Source organism: Melitaea cinxia, chromosome 1 (genome assembly GCF_905220565.1).
Source record: "Melitaea cinxia chromosome 1, ilMelCinx1.1, whole genome shotgun sequence".
NCBI classification, from domain to species: Eukaryota; Metazoa; Arthropoda; class Insecta; order Lepidoptera; family Nymphalidae; genus Melitaea; species Melitaea cinxia.
In genome coordinates this window covers 823,053-834,146 of record NC_059394.1, presented here as the reverse complement: position 1 = coordinate 834,146, position 11,094 = coordinate 823,053, and the positions used below count along the sequence as shown (strand labels likewise).

Sequence of the window (11,094 nt, the reverse complement as noted above, 5' to 3'; positions counted from 1 at the left end):
ATAATACATAACTGAGGTAGGGCACAGCAGGGATTTCCTGCTCAAAATATGGAGCAGCCCGACTGGGGTAGTACCTCGACCTTACAGAAGATCAAAGCAAAATAATACTGTTTTCAACCAGTACTGTTCCTGTTGGTGAGTAAGGTGACCAGAGCTCCTGGGAAATTGGGGATTTGGTCGGCAACGCGCTTGCGGTGCTTCTGGTGTAGCAGGCGTCTATAAGTTACGGTAATCTCTTACCATTAGGTGAGCCGTACGCTTGTTTGCCGACCTAATGATAAAAAAATACAACAAAAAAAAAAAAATTAAAAAAAAAGAAAACTAAAAAATTAAAAAAACAGAAAGTGCAATATACAGTTTTTTATTTAAAGTAGAGAGATAAGAAAGATAGTCTAGTATTAAATATCAAAAGGTAAAAAGGAGATAGATGGATACATTCCATAAAGGAATTTATAATTTAATAATATCAAAACGGTGTTAGGTGTTTGCAGTGACGTAGCGAGAGGAGGCAAGTGAGGTATCATGGCCCGGTTGCTACCTCACAAAGGGGCGCCAAATGGTCTGTAAAACAAAAATTGCTGAATAATTTTATTTTATTCTAATTGATTTCTGGAAAACATATTTTACTTTAGTACCAGTGTAATGTTAATTCTTAAAAAAATAACACTAATAGTCTAAATCAAATTTTAATATATCTATAGTATAAAAATGAGTCGCTGAATGTGTTGCTAAGCGCAAAACTCGAGAACGGTTGGACCGATTTCGCTAATTCTTTTTTTAAAATATTCCTTGAAGTACGAGGATGGTTCTTACGGAGAGAAAAATTGTAAAAAAAATTTTTAAATTTCCTGAAAAAGTCTAAAAACAACACTTTTCTATACTCCCATACAAAAGATTTGTGATAATACTTAAAAGTCAATTTGAACTTTAATGCCATATCGCACCTTTAGAATTGAAGTGGCTTAATCCAAAATTCTTGTTTTTTGGTAAACGCCAAAAATGTAACTGAAGAATTGACTATTTTTTAGTTTTTTGATCATAATACTTTAAGTTAAGTGGTTTATGTCACAATTTTAGTCATTAACCGTAGACTAGGAATTATTTTAATGATTGTATACTAAACCTATAGGTATAACTAATTAGAACATTAATTAATTAATTATTGAAAAAAGGAAGTTACTTATTTTCCGAAAAACAATTTAATATTATTGGCTTATTTGACTTTGTGTCTTTTATTTACTTTACAACATAAAAAATAATTGTGACTATTTAAAAAAGAGGCGATTAATTTCTGATGATATATTTTTGTTTGGCGACTAATTTTGGAATATGCTAGTTTAATTATAAATGACTCGCTAAATTAAAGGAAAATAATACACAGAGTCTGCTTTCATAATTGTTTATTTTGAAATTTTGCCTAACTAATCATCCTTAAACACTAATCAACGCTTCGGTAGTGCTACCACCATTACATTATCAGGTCACTTAGCAAAATATATATTGGTTTTATGAATACCTATAAGAAAATCAGACATGAAAATGCCTTAATAGACGTTTATAATATTTAATACTGGGATCAGTCATATCACACGTGGAGTATACCCAACTGAGTATTATTTCCCAACAAATAGTTTAACGCAATATTTGTTATACATTAGTTTCAATTTATAAAACAATCAATAGTTTTAAATAATCTGCAAATAGTAAACTTTTTGTAAAACAATATAAAACAATTAAAACACTTATTAAACACTAATAAACCAAAAGTTATTTAGTTAAATTTGAATAACTAGCTATAAAATATTTATAAACATATCTAAGTAAGAATTAACAAAATAAAAACACATTTATGAAATCAAAACAGTGGCAAAAAACATAAATTGCTTCAAAACTAAAATGAGATCAAAATTATGACTAACGTAGTCAATAATTACAAAACCGTGTCATAAAACAATTCGTATGTACTAGGGATTGCTTTAGTTCTTATAAGATAACTCAGACCTTTATTTTTTTTTTTTCTGCAATCTCTACTTTGTTACTATAAGCCTTCGGTAGTGTAATTTCACCAACTTCTTTCATTTTGTTTCTTTTATTGCGCATATTTACTTCCTTAAAATCTTTTTCAGTGTATGAATTTTTATAGTAAAAAAAAATCGTTCTTAACAAATTTTAACACTTTTATCTCGCTATCATAGTCCCTCCAACCCACTGCATTTTTATCAACATCTTGTCTAAAGTTATACCCCTATTCATTCTGCAACACTTTGAAGTCTATAAAAAATTGTAATCTAACTCTTTTACTCTAAATTGAGTGCTAATTTTTCTAGCAACTCTTAGGTTATATATAGGGTATCTTAGGTTTCTCTTTATTTTTCTATTAAACTACGAGTATGTGCATTGTCCCCCTCGTTCTGTTTATGTCCCTTAATCAAATGTTTATCGTTATTGATTGAATTTTTTCAAAATGCGCCACTGCATAAGAGTATAAACAGGCTATTGCCATTTATTTTTGTTTTGACCATTAAAATATCTGAATAAAATATGACATTTAATGTTTTGCCTGCATTTTTTTCACTAACCCTGTGGGGCGTGAGGTTTTTTCTTTGGTTTGATTATTATTAAAATCCCTACATAGTTCTTGTATACTCTTGCTATTATCAATATATTCTCTTGTAGTAGAAGATCTTAGATAGTGGGACTCTATGCGCAGTATACTATTAATATGGTTTTTAATATCTTGTACAAGACTTGGGTCAATCGGTGTTCGGCTTATAGAACACCCTCTAAGATCTTCTTCTACGAAACCATTGGAATTTGTTTTCATTTTCATAGTTCTTATTTGTCTCTCTGTTATATCTAATGTATTAATAAAAAAGGTTTTATATACGCAAATTCTTTGGCAATCGGCTGTAAAATAAAAGGCTGTGTTTGGTTTACGAGGATTGGCAGCATTTGTGTACTTATGTTTTGGTTTCAACTCCATCATGCATGCCTTGATAAACGATCGCTTCAAGTCCAAATTACTTAACTGCCAATAAGAGTTGAATATTTCGAATCTCTTCTCAGGGGTTATATTATCAGAACAACGAAGACTACAAGCGCAACTTCCTCTTAGTTTTTTTGCAGGTGCCTCCTTATTAGATTTTGAAAGTGATTGGTAAGCTTTTCCGTAATTCCGAAGGGATTTGTTTCCATTGAGATGAATTGCGCATGCGCTTCCTAGATTTTTTATTCTGTGAAAATAATTCAATGTCAGACGTGGTGGTTGATCAACTTAAAGAGCGTCGTAGTGATGAATCGTTATAAGTCGAATCAGCGTCACACAAATCAACGTCTGATTCCTCGTGTATACCTATGCATTCTGATTGCACTGCTATTGACGGTAGTTAATGTCTTTATTTGAACGTCTTTTGCGAATTAAAGGCCTGGCATAAATTATATTTAAGCAATCTGTTGAAGTGCCTGGTATGGTTGAAGGTGAGCTGTTAATGTTCATTTCGCCTCCGTTTTTTTCTGCTGATGAAGAAGACTTTGATGATGACGACGATATGCTGGAACTTGAAGATGATGACGTAGAAGAACTGGATGATGATGTACTATTGGACCTATCTCTTATGTTTTGTAATGATTGTTCTTCGATAGTTGAAACAACGTTATACCCACAACTGATTTTCGACGTATTGTTAACATTTTTTAGAATCCGTTGTTCAGTTTCCACTTGCGGTAAAATTTTAAGATTCATACTAGAACTTCCATCTATCGCATTATCCAAAGGTAGTTTCGAAAAGTTTTCCTTATCACACTCTTTGGATTTATTTTGAACACTAGTATAACCTTCGGAACTTGCTGTTCTCATCGCTACACACTGTTCTTCCATTTTATTTTCATTCCGGCATAATAGAAGATCATAAAATAAGATCTACTTTTCTTTTCAATATTAATTTTAAACTTCAACTGAAACAAACATAAAACGGCTCAATTACAATAAAGCTCTCTAAGTCACACAGCATTCAGTAAAGAAAAAACATATTTACGTATGTGTCTTCGTAGTTACAAAATCGGTTAGTAAAATAAAGCCATAGTATACAATAGGTCTCCATCCAACAAGCAATATTTAGTAATAAAATGACGGCACTACAAATACGACACTACAATATTATTATTATTTAGTATTGAAACACCCAAAACCAAAAAGAGTCATTACAAAAACAGATGTCGAATGAATAACTTACCTTACATTTAGTATTAAAACAGCGAATTACAGTTTACGTCGCTTACGGAGCAAACGCGTGGCACCCATCGTTTAGCACTATCGACGCAACATTGAACGGGGTCCTTTAATAACGAGGGACGCGCTGTAGACGCGTGATTTAAAAGAGACCGAAATAATACGTTTGTCCTTTTCTGGGCTAAAACACTCTGTGTATATTTAATAAACTGATAGAATACATGTCTATAAGTCGTTTAATGTATAAAAGTCATTTTCTTAAAATTTTTAGTTAAGCCACTTCAATTCTAAAGGTGCGATATGATAAAGTTTGTGTTAGGTGATACGAAGTTCGCCGGGTCAGCTAGTTCATAATAGAAATGACACATCTTACTAGCAACAAATTAAAGATATACCCGAAATATTAATGTTGAAGTTAATATTTCGGTTATTTATCAGTTCAATTGTGCGTCCTTGTCATCACGCTCTGCTTAGAATAAAAATGAAATGTTATTAATGTATGTATATACTATAAGTTTAATGTTAGCATAAATTATAGTGTATATTTCACTGTGTGTGGCATTCTTGGTAAGTAATAAAACAAATAAGATTACTTACTACATCTATCTACTCAACGCTTCTATTATTCTGTGAGCTTGTGACTTTATTTATTTTACTTTACCTATTTATTTTCGAATATACAGTATATATTATATTATATGGTTTTCGAATGCGGAGGGGGGGGGGGGGGGGGGGTTATTGTGGACCCTGTCACCAGTTAAGCTCGCTACGCCACTAGGTGTTTGTTTTTCATTTTAAGAGGAAAGTGGTAAAATAATACATTCAGCAATTAAGTACAATGAAGCTATACATAGTTTAAATCGAATAACATCTTAGGGTGATCAATCGGTCATCAGTCCTATAAACAATTTTCAAATCATCTTTAATCATTTAATAATGAAAATTATATAATTTTAATTATAATTCGTATACTAACACATGATTTGTTATTATTAGTCGGTGGGTGATGATTTTAATTCAAATACACTCATGTAAATATGTGATGGTATTCTGCTGTCAGAACTTAGTCTATTCGCGTTAAGTTAAATAATAACTTACAACTGTCGCTTAGCTTGACAACGTTCCTTGACTAAATAAGTCATAGTGAAAAGCCTGTGGACAATTTGTACACGGCGTTCTAATTTACTACGATTTAATTGGTCAAGACATGGCTAAGCTAAGTGACAGCGATGAGTCACTTTTTTGAGTAACGCGAATATAATTTTTATAAGAGTTCCTGATATAACAGGTTAGGTTCTATTGGACACATGGAGTAAGAACATTTTAGGACAATAAGAAGATCTCTGTGATGCTAAGTGTTCCATCTCAGATGTTTATTGTGACAGATGAGTCTGTGATGCATAGTTGTATTGAAATTTTAGGCATCAGTGTTACCATGTAGTAGTAACCTTTTCTTTAAGCTTGAGGTGTGACGTGTAAAGGCTTGATTAAATAATTATAATAATAAAAATGAAATATAAGCCAACTTTATTTTGTTCCTTAAAATGATATATGTACTAACATTGTAATTTTTCAATAAATAAATACGAATAAAAGAACAAATGATTAAACGAATTATTTCATGAGTTATTATAAATTATAATATATGTAATTAATGAAAGTTGTTTTTTTTTAATTGTTAAAAGTTTTGAAGATGAATCGAGTATTCTTAAGGTTTAATTTAAATAAATGGTGTGTGTGATGCATATCTTTGTTTTATTTTAAATTTATTATATATTTTCATTTTTTCGTATCCTGTTTAGGTTTTTAAATTGATGAATCCTCCATATTGTGATGGCAAACCTATGTATGACATTTTGGTACAAATGTAAGCCAATACTTCTGATGAATAGATTGATACAATGCCTTTTTAACTACACAGTACACACTCACGAATTGAAGCATAGTTCATTTTTTTTTTCAAGCGGGCTTCAAGAGCGATTTGATAACGATTTTATTTAAATATATTTATTTATATAAAGTCCATATATTTTATTTAAATTCACAATAAATTGTAACACGAATGCCACTTAACAGATTTATCATTTGAAGAAAAGAAGAAAACAATGAAAATATCAATTGTCATGTTTATTATTTTGATTGAATAATATAATATATACAAATTTTTACATTTTTAGCAAAATACATACATATAGCAGTTGGAATTAAAGGTAAGGTAAGGTAATATTACTCCATAAACTTTGTCATAACGAAGTAAAATAAAATCACTACAAATTACAGATTTGGTTCAAGCTTATAGTTTAAATTCATTAAATAATAAATAAATACAAATCGCTAGGCAATGAGGTAAATTTGATATTTATCTATAACAGCTGTAACGTTCGTTGCAATCTTGTATTGAATGTGCGCGGTGGTCCCACAAACGTGCATTTTCTTTACTGAAAATAAAACAAAAATATATTATAAGTATACACGTAACGACGAGGTTGACCAATACAAATAAAAAAAATTTAATCACTTAAACTTCAACTAATTTATTTTTCGGTATTCGTAGCATTTTTAACCGACTTCAAAAAAAGAGGAGGTTCCTGAATTCGATATATATATTTAATGTATGTTTGGGGATAACTTCGTCGTTTATGAACCGATTTTGATAATTCTTTTTTTGTTGGAAAGGAGATACCCCAAGTGTGGTACCGTTATAGGGAAACCAGAATCTGATGATGGAATCCTGCAAAAATCGAGGGAAACCCTCGATAATCGTAGTAACGACTAGTGCGTTTGTTAATTTTTTTCGTCTACTTACGTTGTATTACTTGTCGATGTAATTGAAGTCGGTTTTTTTCGTTTGCGAGCAAACACAATTATTATTGTAAGTTATGAAAAATAATCATACAGCTTTTAAGATTATATTATAGTTTTTTTTTTAAATAACCAAATATCGTTACTCACTTAACGAAGTATAGCTCATAAGCCGCGAAAAAGCTCGAATGAGATCTTGCGTGGAGTTTGCAGAGCTCTAGTTTTTCACATTCTTCCTCGTAACTATATTAAAACAAAAAAAAAACTGTTTTACACGCATGATGCCTTTTTTGTTATCATGTATCTAGACCCGATAGAAATTACTAAATTGTTTTTTAATAAAATTTGGTCATATAAGAACATGACCACATATTTATTTTTCTTGGTAAGAAAATATTATGATTTATAAACTAGTTACTATAAAACTAAACATAACTTAACTTTCTGAAATTTTTAATTTTATTTCACTTAAAACCTTAGCCTTTTTTTTTTTGTTTTTGGGCATTTTTAGACCTCAGTATTGAGGCAATAAAAAAAATCTTATATCTATTTTAAATTTAATAGATACTAGTATAGGTACCTACTCACACAAAAACTGAAAAATATTGTTTAAGCTAAATACATACTTTTAAAGTTATCTTACTGTATATTTACCTTCTTTTAACTCTCAGCCTTTGTATATTTTCGCCAGAAAAACCACCATTCGTCAACCAAGGATTGATAAACCTTTTTATCATTTTGTGCACAGGATTGGCCTCGACTACAATTTCTGGAATATATTTTTAAACATTATAATTATGTGCTTAGAATAAAATACTATACATTTTAATTATGTATCAATATAAATGTATTGTGTGGCTATGAGATAATATATAGAGTATAGCCACCGAGGGGATGTCGTAAGAGGCGACTAAGGGATAGATAACACAGTTCCACTAGCATCTTGGATCCATCCAACTGCTGACTTTGAAATACACAGGCTGAAGAAGGGCAGCAGCGTCTTCGGTGCGACAAAGACAGCCTTGGGGATCACCAACTCGCCTGCTCGGCATGGTGACTATGGGCAACAAACATGAGTTCACGCCATTTTTTGGCGCGAACTAGTGGAGACCTATGTTCAGCTGTGGACTGCGATAGACTGAAGTGATGATCAATATAAATAAAAATAAATCGTCAAAATATGTATATGTAGGCGCATAACTCTCGGAGTGTTACACCAAATTGGATATAATATCTTTTTTAATTTTGTGTTCGGTATTGTCAGGAGTGTCAAGACAAGGTATAAAAGAAAATTAAAAGAAAAAAAAACGAAGCTGCTTCAGACGACACGACTATAAAACTTCTTCTGTTGCCGCTACAGTAATATACAAAACGTAACTCTCTCTCCTTCTATCGTCACTAAAATATATTTCCCTCTCAACTTCCGTTCGCCTCACTCTATCACACTTTTCGTAACGCTCTCGTCACGCATTCACCAGGTTACTCCCAAAGTGAAGCTTGCGTAAAAAAGTTTTACTTAAAGAAATCGACATATTGACGGAACAAAAATATGTGTAAGTTTCTAATAAGGTACAAAAAAATTACCCGATTGAAAGGTATCCACCGCTTTTGTTTGAACACTCACGAACGCAACCATAAAAAGTACTAAAATTTTGGCGTCCATTTTATTTTATCAATCTTCTATAGAGTAAAATTAAAAAAAAAATTAAAGTTTTTTCAAGCCTGTGCTACAACTGGATCTGAAAAAAATAATAATGTCATAAGCATTTATACCTTGAAGATAAATCCCCTCTAGCGTCCAACGAACGTCATAACATTTTTCACGTTTATGTGTATCTCTAAAATAAATATACGTGATTATTAGTTTTCGTTAGCGAGTTACGATTGTTTAAATAAAAACCGTTTTCTGCAGTATTTACCTTTAAAATACAAATTATAGAGCATTTGTCATCTGTTCAAATGAGAAAAACCGGTATTTACTGGATAAAAAAGTTGTTTAGTAGTGATTTGTAATAGAGATTGGTAATTTTACTAATTATATAACTGTGAGTTACGTATTTCTATAAAATAGTACGTAACAAATGCCTTTCTTTCAAATGCAGCTAGTAGGATATGAAACAAATGTGGAATAACTCCGATATAAAATACGTAGGTATACTAAGTTTCATGCTGATAGATCTATCTGGACCGAAAAATGCCCAGATAAAAAATTGTTATTAAGGTATCAAATTTGAATAAAGTATTTGGAATTCTTGTTTCAACACAATAGTTTACAATAACTTGTATAATATTAATTCCAGAGGTGTTTCACCCACACACACATTGTGTGACACCCAACAAAGGAATAAATCCTAGTTGGAGATGTTAAATGTGAGGTGTTTATATATTATTTAAATGTGATGCAAATAGCGCAGCATTGACATTATTTGTTTTCTGTGTGTTTCTGTTACTGAGCTTTTGGCCCGTAACATTTACGAGCATATATACACGTGTTCGCGAAAACCGTGACACATTGTGATGAAAGAACATCTAAAATTAACATTTCGTGTGACGCGTTTTATTAAACAGCCCTAATGAAATATAATAATATAATGAACGCGAACTTGACACTACATTGTACCTTAAGTATTAGCACGTGACAGAGTTTTAATAATTTCATTTAACACTTTTCCAATGACGTGCATACGAAACCAATAAGTCGTAAAAAAAGTTTCCTTTTTATAATGAAATATTGATGACAGTTACGTAGAATATTATCATCACTTCAGCCTATCGCAGTTCACTGCTGGACATAGGCCTTGTTAAGTTCGCGCCGGACATAATGGCGTGAACTCATGTGTTTTGCCCATAGTCACCACGCTGGGCAGGCGGGTTGGTGACCGCAGGGCTGGGTTTGTCGCACCGAAGTCGCGCTGCTACCAGTCTTCACCTGGGTATTTAAAACCCAGCAGTTGGATGGTTATCCCGCCATCGGTCGGCTTTATAAGATCCAAGGTGGTAGTGGAACTGTGTTATCTCTTAGTCGTCTCTTACGACAGCCACGGGAAGAGAGGGCGTGGTTATATTCCTTACTAGCGTAGCCACGCAGCTTAATATATATCGTAGAATGTTATAAAGATATTTATTTTCAGTAAGATAGCTAGCGATAAGAATTGCCCACCCTAACCAGGACTTCGAGCATAGTACGTAGATAAATCAAAATTAACTTTATTGAAATAGCCTTCAAAAGCACCTTCGAATCATCACTTTACAAATTAAATTATTAATTAAAGTTAAAAGTGAAGCTACCACCGATTCGGAATATAGATTCTGCAGAGAATAATCGGCAAGATACTCCGTGGTTACTCTTTAAAAAAAAACATAGATAGAAAATGGTAAGTGTAATTTGTATAGAAATTATTTCTATTCATAGTATGATCTAAATATATTCAGATTCTTAATCGATTTTATAAGATAAGATTATTTTTTTTTTTTTATGTCACTAGGTCGGCAAACAAGCGTACGGCTCACCTGATGGTAAGCGATTGCCGTAGCTTAAAGACACCTGCAACACCAGAAGCATCGCAAGCGCGTTGCCGACCCAATCCCCAACCCCCCCAGGAGCTCTGGTCACCTTACTCACCAACAGGAACACAATACTGCTTGAAAACAGTATTATTTTGCTGTGATCTTCTGTAAGGTCGAGGTACTACCCCAGTCGGGATGCAACATATTTTGAGCAGGAAATTCCTGCTGAGCCCTACCTCAGTGAAAAATAAATATAGATAGACAGTTGTACAGGATAAAAAAAGTCTCCCTCTTCCGATGTGCACTCATAAATTTTTCTTTTTTTTACTAGGCAATCCAACAGCGTTGCCTTGCTTTAAAATTAAATATAATTTTATACCTATACATCATACAAGTTCTTTTAAAGATTAAAAAAAAAAACTAATTTTAAAGATAATTGAATTCATTTCAAAGTTTGCGTATATCGTAAATCAAATAAGTCCAAATATATTTCTTTACCTTTTTTATAAATGTCAATTATGTAATTACATAAACAATACCACTAATTCAGAAAACCG

General features: G+C 32.0%; 1 long non-coding RNA gene across 1 annotated transcript; it reads left to right on the top strand.

The window, feature by feature from the left end:
• The first annotated feature begins 313 nt into the window (after positions 1–313).
• On the top strand, positions 314–4,815 carry LOC123663969. The gene is made up of 2 exons (XR_006744735.1): positions 314–700; positions 4,576–4,815. It is a non-coding gene; the product is annotated as an uncharacterized LOC123663969 (long non-coding RNA).
• The last annotated feature ends 6,279 nt before the right edge of the window (positions 4,816–11,094 follow it).